The 12,736-nt window shown below is 31.3% G+C and overlaps 1 protein-coding gene across 3 annotated transcripts in view; it reads left to right on the top strand.

Annotated features, from left to right (window-relative positions):
- Positions 1-12,736, top strand: part of LOC114325338 (GPI ethanolamine phosphate transferase 1-like) — a 229,856-nt gene that overhangs the window by 146,179 nt on the left and 70,941 nt on the right. The gene's annotated exons all lie outside the window — the stretch shown is intronic.

The raw sequence follows: 12,736 nt of genomic DNA, 5'->3' as shown, positions 1-12,736 counted from the left end.
ACAGACTTATTTACTTTTGTCTTATAGGATACCATGGTTTTTTCACCATCAAAGCAAAATAAGGAATGACCAATTTCACGATTTTTGAGATTTATCATATCGGAGGTATTTCTCTTTTATTTTGCCGTAGAGTACCAACTATAGTTAAATCGTACGGAGGTTTTAAGAGCTCCGTTGCTAGTGGTACTGACGTAAACCAATTATCCATGGTTATGTTACGCTTACTTCCGTACACACCCTTAGTTAATTGTTTTACATAATATTCTCCTAGAGGCTGTCCATTGGTTTTAGTTCCCTTTCCTAAATACAGTTCTGCATCGAACATATATTTGGTACCTACGTCACACAGCATTACGATTTTCAGTCCATATTTAGCTGGCTTGTTTGGGATATACATTCGGAAAGGACATCTTCCCCTAAAAGCCAGTAGCTGCTCATCGATTGTTAGGTATGATCCAGGCTTATAGGACGTTTTGCAGTTCTGTATAAGATCATCCCATATTTCACGAATGGCTGCTAATAGGTCTGTTTCCTTTCTGTGTGGTCTAGATATTTTATCATCAAAACGTAAACATTCTATAAGAAATTCAAATCTTTCCCGTCCCATAGTTGCTTTATATATCGCACCAGAAATTTTGTCATCAAACATTTGTCTTGTCGCTAAATGATTGTCTTTTTGGGCAGCAGCAAAAATAAGTAGTCCTACGAGCGCATGCAATTCGTCAATATTTACTTTCGAGTTTGTAAGTTTTTCGACTTTATATTTTTGTGCCCTAACAGAAATTTCGGCATTTGTATATTCTACAATTTTTTCCAGTAAATTAGGACTCATAAAACAATGAAAAGCATCTAAGGGAGTTTGCGCTTCTTTGGTTTTATCAGTGGGGCCTTGAACAAAATGTACGAAATTACGTTTTGGAGTTTTAGTAGCGGCCTTTGGTTGAGAGGACCATCTGTGTCCATTTTTACCTTTTAGACTCGACGGCAACCGAGTTTGCTTCTCTTTAGCTGCAATGTCTGGAGATTCTTCTTCTTTTGGTGGAGTTTGCTGAGCAGGACATTTCTTTTCCTTGTCAATTTTAGAGTAATTATTGTCTTTTCTTGGAAACACTGAAGTAAACTCCTTTTCCAACCCATTACTATTTTTAGAACTTCTTTTTCTTTTCTTACTAGTGGATGGCAAGTCATGGTCGGAATCTGAGTCATTTTCGCTTGAAGGTTCGAACTCTGATTCAGAAGGACTAAATTCTTCTAAAACGTCATCTTCTGTTTCTTCTTTTCTTTTTGTTTGCTTCTCTTTAGCTGCAATTTCTAGAGATTCTTCTTCATTTGGTGGAGTTTTCTGAACAGGACATGTCTTTTCCTTGTCGATTTTAGACCCATTACTTTCTTTTCCTGGAAACACTGAAGTAAAGTGTTTTTTCAACCCGTTACTCTTTTTAGAACTTCTTTTTCTTTTCTTACTAGTGGATGGCAAATCATGGTCGGAATCGGAGTCATTTTCGCTTGGTGGTTCGAACTCTGATTCAGATGGACTGAATGCTTCTAAAACGACATCTTCTGTTTCAGATCCACTTTCTGATTTATCAGAATTGTTATCCGATTCATCTTGCCAAATTTCTTCCAGGCACAATTGCAACTCAGCTTCCAACTCCCGCTGCGTGAGAGGTCTGTGCATGTCTATCTTTTTCGTATTCATATTTCACACTAAAAAAAAAACTGATAATAAAAATAAATAAAAACTGATACAGTCGAACTCGCTTATTGGAATAGCCTTCGTGCCAAGCAATAGTATTCCTATAACCGGGATATTCTAATAACCGATCATTAGCTGGTAGTAAAAGTGTTTCGGGACCTCAAATTTCTATTCCTTAAACCGGGATATTCCTATAACCGGTATTCTAATAAACGAGTTCGACTGTAATAAAAAATAAATAAAAACTGATAATAACAAAAAATAAAAACTCATAATAAAAAAAAATAAAAACTGATCCAGTCGAACCCGCATATTGGAATAGCCTTCGTGCCAAACAAAATTATATTCCTTAAACCGGGATATTCCTATAACCGGTATTCTAAAAAACGAATTCGACTATAATAAAAAAAAAATAAAAACTGATAATAAAAAAATAAAAACGATAATATCGTTGTTTCTACAATTATAACGTTACTACTTACCTTCGTAATATTTACGAAGCTGTTCTCATTTACAGGTACTTCACTAATAGTGTAGGCGTCACTGTACTTGTAAAACGTATCGATATACACTAATGTAAGAATAGATGAGCGGGCGAGAGATACTGGTATACCCCTTCCACAATATCCTACAACAATGACATTGGCGTCGTAAAAATTACGATGGTTAGTATTCTAGGGTTAAACCACCACACATCTCGCTAGTCTTTGAGTTTTATTGTTTAGTCTAGCGGAAATAATGGTACATTTTCTGTAAATTTTTATTGTCTAATAATTGGCCGTGAAACGAAATCAATATTATATTTCAGTTTGTTCAGAGAGCGCCATAAACACCCTTACTAGCTTCATTCTCATTAGAAATCATCAGAGAGTGTATAATATATGGTTATCTCTGAACAAACTGAAACAAACCAAGCCTCCTGCTAGGACCGAATCACGACAAAATAACTGGATATAGATGCCATAGCGACATCTGTCTAAAACAATTCGAAGTTTTATTCCCGGAGAAATAAAACTTCTAATGAGACCAAGTTTCTGGTTACGCCTTCGTGGTTTCTATTACTTGCAAACCAAGCGAATGCCGAATAAAAGAAGACACGTGGAGGTCTATAATTTGCACCTCACTTCCTGTCTATTCAACTTGGCAAAATTAGACAACGTGGCAACGTAGCGTAACCAGAATCTTGGTCTCATTAGCAGTTTTATTTCTCCGGGAATAAAACTTCGAATTGTTTTAGGCAGATGTCGCTACGGCATCCATATCAAGTGATTTTATCGTGATTCGGTACTAGGAGGCTTGGTTTGTTTCAGTTTGTTCAGAGATAACCATATATACTTACACTCTCTGATGATCTCTAATGAGAATGAAACTATAGTCCGTCCCACCTTGACTTTACAGTATAGGGAACATAGGCAATGCAGTCCTTATGAGAGTTTTTAGCGCGGTAATGCCGATTTTATCAAAAATAATTTGTAATCGAACATTAGAGAGATTAAATTAAAACTGTTTTAGAAAGGCAATCTACAATTGAAGGGCTTAATGTGAAACAATGACAAGCCACACATGAGTTCAAAAAGGGTTAGTATTATTCTTGGTTAAATTAATAGTATAACGAGCCACTAACAAATTGTTTCAGCCCTTCGTAAATAGATGGCCCGATTAATCTATGGTCACACTATTGCATAAGCCTAGTTTGTCTTTAATATCTACTCGACATAATGACAAGCCACATCAAAATGGCGAACATGGGCGGAAGTGTTTTAGATAATTATTGAGTTCTGACGATCCTAGAAAGAAAAATAGTAAAGTTGACTTGACATTCGATGACAGTGATCGTGACCCTGACTATGTACAACCTAGAAGTCACTGGCGAAGCGTCCATGTAACCACTGTTACCATTGGTAACAGTTAAAAATCTTGCAAATAAATATTTTATGACTACTATGAAATATTTGTTAATAGTATCTACCTAATTCAGTAAATAGCCAACTAGACGCACGAAAATATTGGCGAGATATGTGAATCCATTGCACGTTATTATATGCTGTTACCAATTCTGGCAGTGGTAACGCAAGAGGAAGGAGGAACCTCGCTATCGCGCGGGACTAAATAGCTCGTTTCTGAAAATTTTGAAGAAGCGACGCGACGGCTCTAGAGACGGCGCGCGGGCACGCTGTGTATATCAGTATTGTAACCATTTTGAGGATTGGTAACGTTGCTTTAGTACCTATTACAGATTACAGTGTGCGTGTATTTAAACATGGAAGAGTGTTGCTGCGTATTGCTTAATTGATCAACTACTTGAAAAGTCATTATCCTTGTATATATAATTTTTTATATATATAATTTTGAAGAAAAAAATGAGATTATTGAAAATGGAAGAATTAAAATATAAACAATAGTTTTCAAAATCTGTTCTTTTTCCTACTTGTTCATTTTTTATGTTAATTTAAGGGTAGAATAATATGTTTAGTTTGTTTCATATTTATTGTTATACCTGTTACCAATGCTGTTACATATACATAATTACATACATATATATAATTTGGGAATGGTTATTTGTTTAATTTTATCCCACAGGATTGAAAACAAAAACTTATATTTGGGAGGTTCAAAATATTTTTTTTAAATAAGATTTTTTTACGTCTGGTTTTGGTAACACTTTAGAAAAAGTCACGCGTCGCCACTGCTAGAAGTGACTCAAGTAATGAAAATACAGCGACATTAAATTTTTTCCTAAATGTGGCTTGTCACATTATTACCATTCAAGATTAATGTAGTGGCTTGTTATATTATTGTATTTGGTTGTAGGATAATGAACAAGTTCCGTCAAAAAAAAAGGGACAAAACCAAGCACACCCGTCAAAAATTCCAACAAAATGATGAAGACAAAGAAATAAACACTGTTTAACATCTATAGGGTTGAAACCACCCCGAACTCAGTCAATATTAGAAAATTGTGAATCTACATATATCTAAAATTTGGGTATTTATTATTAACCCTCGTAAAGCGGTGCTTAGATTCTTACGTAAACGACGGTGCGGGCTGCATTTGCACCCCATCCGTATATCCATTGTTTTTCATATTATGTGAACGTCGGGGAAATTGATATGAAAGATAAATAGGACTTGCTTATTAAACTATGAAACATAATTTTACAAACAAAGTACTCATTTCTTCTTAAAAAAAATTATTATCGTTGCATTACAAACACATGAAATTTTTCACAGAGTGAGCAACACAAAGTTTTTACACACAATACAGTTATGTCGGGACTTTCTGTCTTTTTCTGTGACATAAGTAACACCGACCTTGTCCCGTAGCTCTGTTAGCTCCAGGTGGAACATCAGAAACGTCCAATTCAGGATATGAAATTTTCATCATATTATGCACCCTGCAGTCATTTTTCCAAAAAAAAAACACTTAAATGCAAAGAGTTTTAAATGCTGTAATGGTTGGAGTGCGTTTAGAATTGAATTTAATGCGAATAAAAAAATGGACACAAATAAAAAAAATTATTAAAAAAGATATTTGAGAAAAACGAGGTCTGGGGTGCAGTTGCACCCCGGACCGCATTACGAAGGTTAATGGAATAATGTGACAAGCCACATTTTTTTAAATAAAGGCTGTTTTTTCTCGAGTTTCAAGTAATTTGATTAATATTGTTGTCAACTATAGTCCCATATGGCATGATGCATCTAAATATCTAAACTGAAACAATAAAAGTTGTTACTGGATTTTTTAATATTATTTTTAACATTCAAAGTCAAATATCTCACTTTTACCTTTTTGAGGCTTGTCATTGTTTCACTTTAAGCCCTTCAATTTTAGGATTCACATGCGTAATAACTATAGTATATCAAATAAACTTAAACGCATACGCATCCTAAAATTGTAGATTGTCTTTCTAAAACAGTTTTAATTTTTTAATCTCTCTAATGTTCGATTGCAAATTATTTTTGATAAAACCGCACTAAAAACTCTTATAAGGACTGCATTGGCTATGTTCCCTGTACTGTAAAGTCAAGGGTCAAGGTGGGACGGACGTTAGTAAGGCTGTTTATGGCGCTCTCTGAACAAACTGAAATATAATACGTCTCTTGATTTCGTTTCACGACGAATTCTTCTGTATTAGTTTTACTCCTAACTGAGTATCGGGACCAAGTTTTCGTTGGAATTTTGCCACGCTGAATAGGCAGGTAGCGAGGTGCAAATTTTGGACCTCCCCGTGTTTTCTTTTATTCAGCATTCGCTTGGTTTGCAAGTAATAGAAACTACGAAGGTGTAAGCAGAAGCTTAGCCTCATTAAAAGTTTTATTTTTCCGGGAATAAAACTTGGAATTGTTTTTATTTTCTACTTTATCTTATAATTCGTTCAAACTTTCTATTAAAAGTATCTTTTTTGTTGTTAAAGGGTCTTTCGGCACGTCAAGCTCTTAGAAATTCACCTCACTATTCCCGTATAGTTTTCTGCGGTGAGCGGCTGCTTATTTGCAATCCGACATCAAGTTAAGAGGGCTGATACCTGTTTCGCCACTCAAAATACCGAAGGTTAGTCTCTAGTCCAGAGAAATAAGGTTATTGTCGGGACACTTGAGCAGCCAGGTTGCAAATGGATTTTTTGGGTACTATATACCTAACACATTATAAATACAAAAATGCCCGTTACAGTTTGGACGAGAAATTTAGTTATTAACAAATAAGGGTCAAAAATAGAAGTTTTTTCGTTTAAATCGCTACAGGTAAAAATAGGGCAATTAAATATCTTATTTATAATATTCTGCTTTTAGTAGATGGACCAAAGTTTAAAATGGCACTTTTTGAATTTTGATCCGATCATTTTTTGCTTCGAAAATTGCAAAATAAGACTAAAATTTCAAAAATAAAAAATGTGCTATAACTTTTTCGAAAATGGCCTTAAGACTTTCATTTTGCACGAAAAGTTGAGTCAAACATTTCATATAATGCAGAAAAATTTTTAAGACCATGCGTCAATTAGTTTAAATTTTATTCAATTTGTTTATCGCAAAGAGCTTTTTTTTCAATGCTATTGTTCAAAAAATAATAATGATATAGCATTTTTGTGGAAACCACACGCAAGAAGAATAGTTATATTTTCGAAGTATTAAAGAAAATTATTAAAAAGTCGTTTTTATCACTCCAAAAACAGTTTTGTAAAATAGAGTCCTTTTTGGCTTAAAAACAATTTGAATAGCTTTGTTAATATTGACTATAGAGTAAATCTACTTTAGGATTTTAAAATCTGGTATTTTTACACAAATTTTTAGAAAAAACTTTTTGCCTAGTTTAATTAGGGTCAAAGTTAGCCAGTTTTATTATTTACTTCAGTTACTTCTATATACATCAAATTCTCCTGTAACAGTGTTAGTTACCATACTACTCCGAAACGGCTTGGCCGATTTTTATGAAATTTTACACGTATATCCTATAGAACGGAGAATAGGTTTTAATCTATTTTTTATACCCATAAGTTATAAGGGGGGTTGCCCCCCTGACATTTTTTTTATTTCAGTAGCCACGCTACTGAAGCATTTTTTCGACAGGTAATACCTATAGGAACAAATTTTCACTATTTCCTGCGTAGGATCTGGCGGCCATTTTTATTTATAAACAATTAACTGTCAAAAAATGGCATTTTCCCCTTTTTTTTTCAAATCAACGGAAAACAGTGAAACTTATGATTTTTTTAGAGCAAATATCTTCGAGATTATGAAAAAGGTTTAAAATGACGTATTGTAAAGTTTGATATACTCATTTATTGTTAATATAATTGCGAAAAAAGGTCGGAATTGCAAAAAACATATTTTCTCAATAACTGTTATAAAAATTAGTGTACAGCTTTGAAATTTTAGTCAAATGAGGGTTCTTTGGTGCTTAATATGTGATAAAAATTTCAAAGCGATTCACTTAATTGTTTAAATCTTATTCAAATTGTTTATCCCATAGAGCATTTTTTTGTATTAACATAAGTCAGAAAAAAATGACCCTAGAACCATTCCAAAGGTGTCAAATAAAAGAGTGTCAAAAAATGCATTTATTAGTAAAAAATAATTATGCAAATGTATCGTCAATTTTTCTTTATAAACTTTTCGAATAACTTTTTCCAAAAAAATTAACTTTTTTACCCTGTTTTAAGTGCACAACTACCAAGAAATATTCTCTATATCATAATTGATAAAAATTTGTAATAAATATGTATAATTCCTTATATAACAAAATAAAAAGTTTATAAGGAAAGGTATACAATACTTTTGCATAATTATTTATTACTAATAAATGCATTTTTTATTCACTTTTTTTAAACCAAGTTGAAAATATAGCTCATGCCCTTTCATTTAACACCTGTGGAATGGTTCTAACGTCATTTTTTTCTGACTTATATTATTGCAAAAAAATGCTCTCTGGTATAAACAATTTAAATAAAATTTAAACAATTGAATGAATCGCTTTGAAATTTTTATCACATATTAAGAACCAAAGAACCCTTATTTGACAAAAATATTAAAGCTGTACACTAATTTTTACGACAGTTATTGAGAAAATATTTTTTTTGCAATTCCGAACTTTTTCGGCATTTATATTAACAATAAATGAGTATATCAAACTTTGTAATACGTCATTTTAAAGCATTTTCCATAGGCTCGAAGATATTTATACTAAAAAAACCATAAGTTTTCCTGTTTTCCATTGATTTGAAAAAAAAAGTGAAAATTGCCATTTTTTGACACTTAATTGTTTATAAATAAAAATGGCCGCCAGATCCTACGTAGGAAATAGTTACAATCTGCTCTCATAGGTATTACCTGCCGCAAAAACGCATCAGTGCCCTGGCTGTTTAAGTGTCATGGAAACAACCTTATTACCCTGGACTAAAAGTCTTAAATTCATTTTCGCAAAAGTTATAACAAATTTTTTATTTTCGAAATTTTAGTTTTATTTTGCAATATCTGAAGCAACAAATGATCGGACCAAAATTCAAAAAGCTCTATTTTATACCTTGGCTTATCTACTAAAAGAAAAATATTATAAGTAAGATATTTAATTACCCTATTTTTACCTGTAGCAATTTAAACGAAAAAACTCCCATTTTTGACTCTTATTTGTTAATAACTAAATTTCTCGTTCAAACTGTGACGGGCATTTTTGTATTTATAATGTATTACGTATGTAGTACCCAAAAACCCTATTTGCAACCTGGCTGCTCAAGTGTATCGAACATGGTATATTTTTGCCTTATTTCCCTGGTGTACTCATACATGTGTGTTTTTTGCCTGATTCGTTGACTTCTTATTTATTGGGGCAGTCCGTAAACAATGAGAGTTGAATTAAATAACTTTCATTATTTGAACGCATATTTTTGTAATTAATGTTACGTAATGAACGTCTCTTTGTAAAGACAATGAAGTCGACTTTTACTAAGTAACAAGACATTTACTCAACATATACACGATACATTACATTATAATCTGATTAGAGATCAGGTCAGATTTTTTTATGAAGTTTGTGTCAATATTTTTTTAAATACTAAATAAATAGGTACATTTTATTTAAAGTTTACAGTGATCATTTCGTTTTATTGAAAATGTAACATTTTTTACAGCATACTAGTCGAGGAAATGAAGCATTTTGGCTAGCAATTTTTTCGTCCAGCTTGGATTTACTTGAAATTTTCACAGAAGGTAGGGAATAGTACAAGGATCATTTTCTATATCATACCGCTGTACGCTAAAATCTTGGGGGTGGTTGTCACCCCATCTCAGGGGTATGAATTGTTTATTAAATTTTAACCATGTAAATCGATGTAAAAAGTAATTCTAAGAAAAAAATATTTTTTACATTATCTTCGTAAAACTAATATTTTTCGAGTTATTAGCGCTTGAAAGTAACAGTTTTTCGACGAAGAAATCGACTCCTTTAGAGGGTTTTTTAAGAATACCTCGAAAAATATGCATTTAATCAAAAAAACTGTAAATATCAAAATTATATCTTTTAGTAACATAAATCAAATTCTTTTTCTATAATATCTTTAAGACCAATACAAACCGTGATACGGTACGTTAAAGGTTAGCTTTTTTCGTCAAATGTATAATTTGAAATATTCAAAGCCAAATACAGGGAAAACTTTGCATTTTTTAAGGAAAATTTAAATAATATTTTTTTAAGTATACAATTAGATATTTAAAATATAATAATAAAAAGTTTCTAGCATGAAAATTTAGTGACTTATGATCAAAAAAAGTTCGGTGCCTGCTTTTCTCTACGAAAAAATCAGTGAAAACAACTCCCTAACTACCCTCCTAATTAAAAATTAATCTTAACCTTTCTGCAATTCCTTGTATATTTGTATTACCAACACATCCAAGAAGTTTGACCTATTTAAAAGGCCTAATTTTAGAAAAATTCGAGTTTAAAGGAAAATTGATTTTTTGCAATTTCGTATTTTTCACCTTTTACTTCAAAATATCTCCGAAAATACTGGAGTTACGAAAAAAATAATCGACTACTAAATTGTACCTTTTTTAATAACTAAAATTTAGTTGTACATAGATTTTCATTAAAGTGAACAGTTAGCGAGATATAGCTGTTTAAAACCTCTATTTACGAGCAAACACCGCCTTATTCGAGCCCTTTAAACCCACCCTAAATAAAAACTAAGGGATCTTACGAAATTTAATTTACACAGTCTTATAGCTCTTAAACAATCCTACAAAATCATTTTTCAAAAAACTTTTTATCGCCAAAAATGAAGGAGCTATGTTTATAAAACGATCTTTTTTTTTCGAAAAATTCGAATAGTCCGCTTATGGAGCATTTTTAATGTATGTATAATACCACAGAACCGGTTCGTATACTGGAAGATGACTAAAAAACTATTTGTATTTGTGCACATTTGTAAATTCGTATTTTTCTGTAAATAAATGTTTTTGTAATTCTTTAATTCTACTTGTTTTTCTATATAGATAAATTAAATTATCTACTTATTAAAATTGTAATGTTATTAAGGGTGGTTTTTAAGGGTTTAAATATTATGATATTATATCATAAAGCATAAAACAATCATTATTTAACCAATCAACACCAAATTTTACCCATATTAAAGTTTACAATGTTTTTATATAATTTTTGATAATAAGGGGTAGTTTACACCCCTGAAAATAATCAACGCCCTTGAGAATGATATAGAATATAAAGTACAGGGTGAGATAATCCTAATCCTAAATTTTTCTGTAAATCGATGCAAACCGAAATTATTCTTTTAGGATAAGTAAATTTTTTATATATAGCTCCAAGGGTGGTTTTAAGGGTTGAAATATTATGGTAGTATATTCTAAAGCATAAAACAATCATTATGTAACTAATAAGAACCAAATGTTGACAATATTAAAGTTTAAAATGTTATTTTATAATTTTTTACAATTAGGGGTAGTTTTCACCCTTAAAAAACCAAAAGCGTACAACGGCTCAATATAGAAAATTTTTGTACAAATCGATGCTGGACGAAAAAATTGCGAGGTTTTGTCATTTTTTCAGCTTCATTTCCTCGCATTTCCATTTCCACAAACATGTCAATTTTAGCTGTATTACTTGCTTAATTAATAGTCGAAGCAATAAAGCACTGAACCTGCGAAAATAAAGGACAAGACGGATCTTAATAATGATTCTTTTTGCATTCGATTCGTGAATGCGCCAGGAAACTTTGTGAACCGGAGCCATGATATAATTTTGAAAAACTGCATACAAAAAATGCATTCCTAAAGTGCATCTCAAACAGACAAAAAAAAATCAGAACTCGTCAATTATCGGCGGAAATGAGTTCAATTTTGTTACTCGGGGGTTTTTGGGGTCGCTGAAAACGAATATGACGTCAAAAGTGATCTCCGGAGTACCTGGTGCCCAGGGTACCTACTGTGTACCTCGTCGTTAAAATTCATTAAAAAATTAGTCAAAAATCATTACTCGGGGGGTTTTTGGGGTCGCTAACAAGAATATGACATCGGAAGTGATTTTCTGAGTACTGGGTGCCCAGGGTACCTACTGTTTAGCACTCTTGTGGAGTTTTCGGCAAAAAATTTATTAAAAATTTATTCAAAAATAATATATTAAACAATAAAACCCCGTTAACGTTGTAGTTCCTTTCTAAAATACATAATCAATAGCCTATTATGTAAATATTTTATTTTTATCATTTAATATATTTTTTAACATGACTTTCACCACGACAATGAAAGTTTTATTTTTTATTACCTTTAATTTGTACCCTTCAAATTGGCACGATCTGTAAACATAATTACATATTTGATAAGTAACTGTCATTCTTTTCATTACTTCTAATAATTTTAGAGATATGATAATTGCTCGTACATTACATTTACAATTAGATATTTAAATTTTTTAACTTCTTTTATGAACTAGCTAATTTAATATTTCCTAGATAAACAGTAGTCATATTTTTGTTTATTAAACCTATTAAAAATGATTGGTTATCATTACCTTCGTTTAGATTTATTTATTTGTCTTCTTTTTTAATAAAATTAATTACTTTCTTTATGATTTCATTTAACTTTATTATTTGCTTATTTTGTTTTTTAAACAGAATATTTTAAAAGAATATATAAAATACAAAGTAAATCAAAAAACATTTTTCTTGAAACAGCTCACGAGTAAAAAATAACTTATGAAAATTATTTAAATAAAAATAAAAGTAAACCTACATATTTAATTAGGTAGCTATCATTTCTTAAATAATTATTTAAATAATTATAGAAATTATTATAGAATAATAATAATAAATTTATGTATTATATTAGCTATTACAATATAATGACATCCGGTGTAATAAAAAATTTAATAGCTTTTTAATTATTAATTGACGGATTGAACTGAAATTTTGGGGTTGGTTAAGCACTACAATAACCCCCTTTGGGAACAATCATAAAAGGTAAATTAATGTTTACAAAAGTTATAAACAACTAAGCGAAAAATGGTAAATTGTCAAGAACTAAAATAGCCAACCCAAA

This window comes from Diabrotica virgifera, chromosome 1 (genome assembly GCF_917563875.1).
Source record: "Diabrotica virgifera virgifera chromosome 1, PGI_DIABVI_V3a".
Classification (NCBI taxonomy): Eukaryota; Metazoa; Arthropoda; class Insecta; order Coleoptera; family Chrysomelidae; genus Diabrotica; species Diabrotica virgifera.
This window is presented reverse-complemented; position numbering and strand designations above follow the sequence as displayed.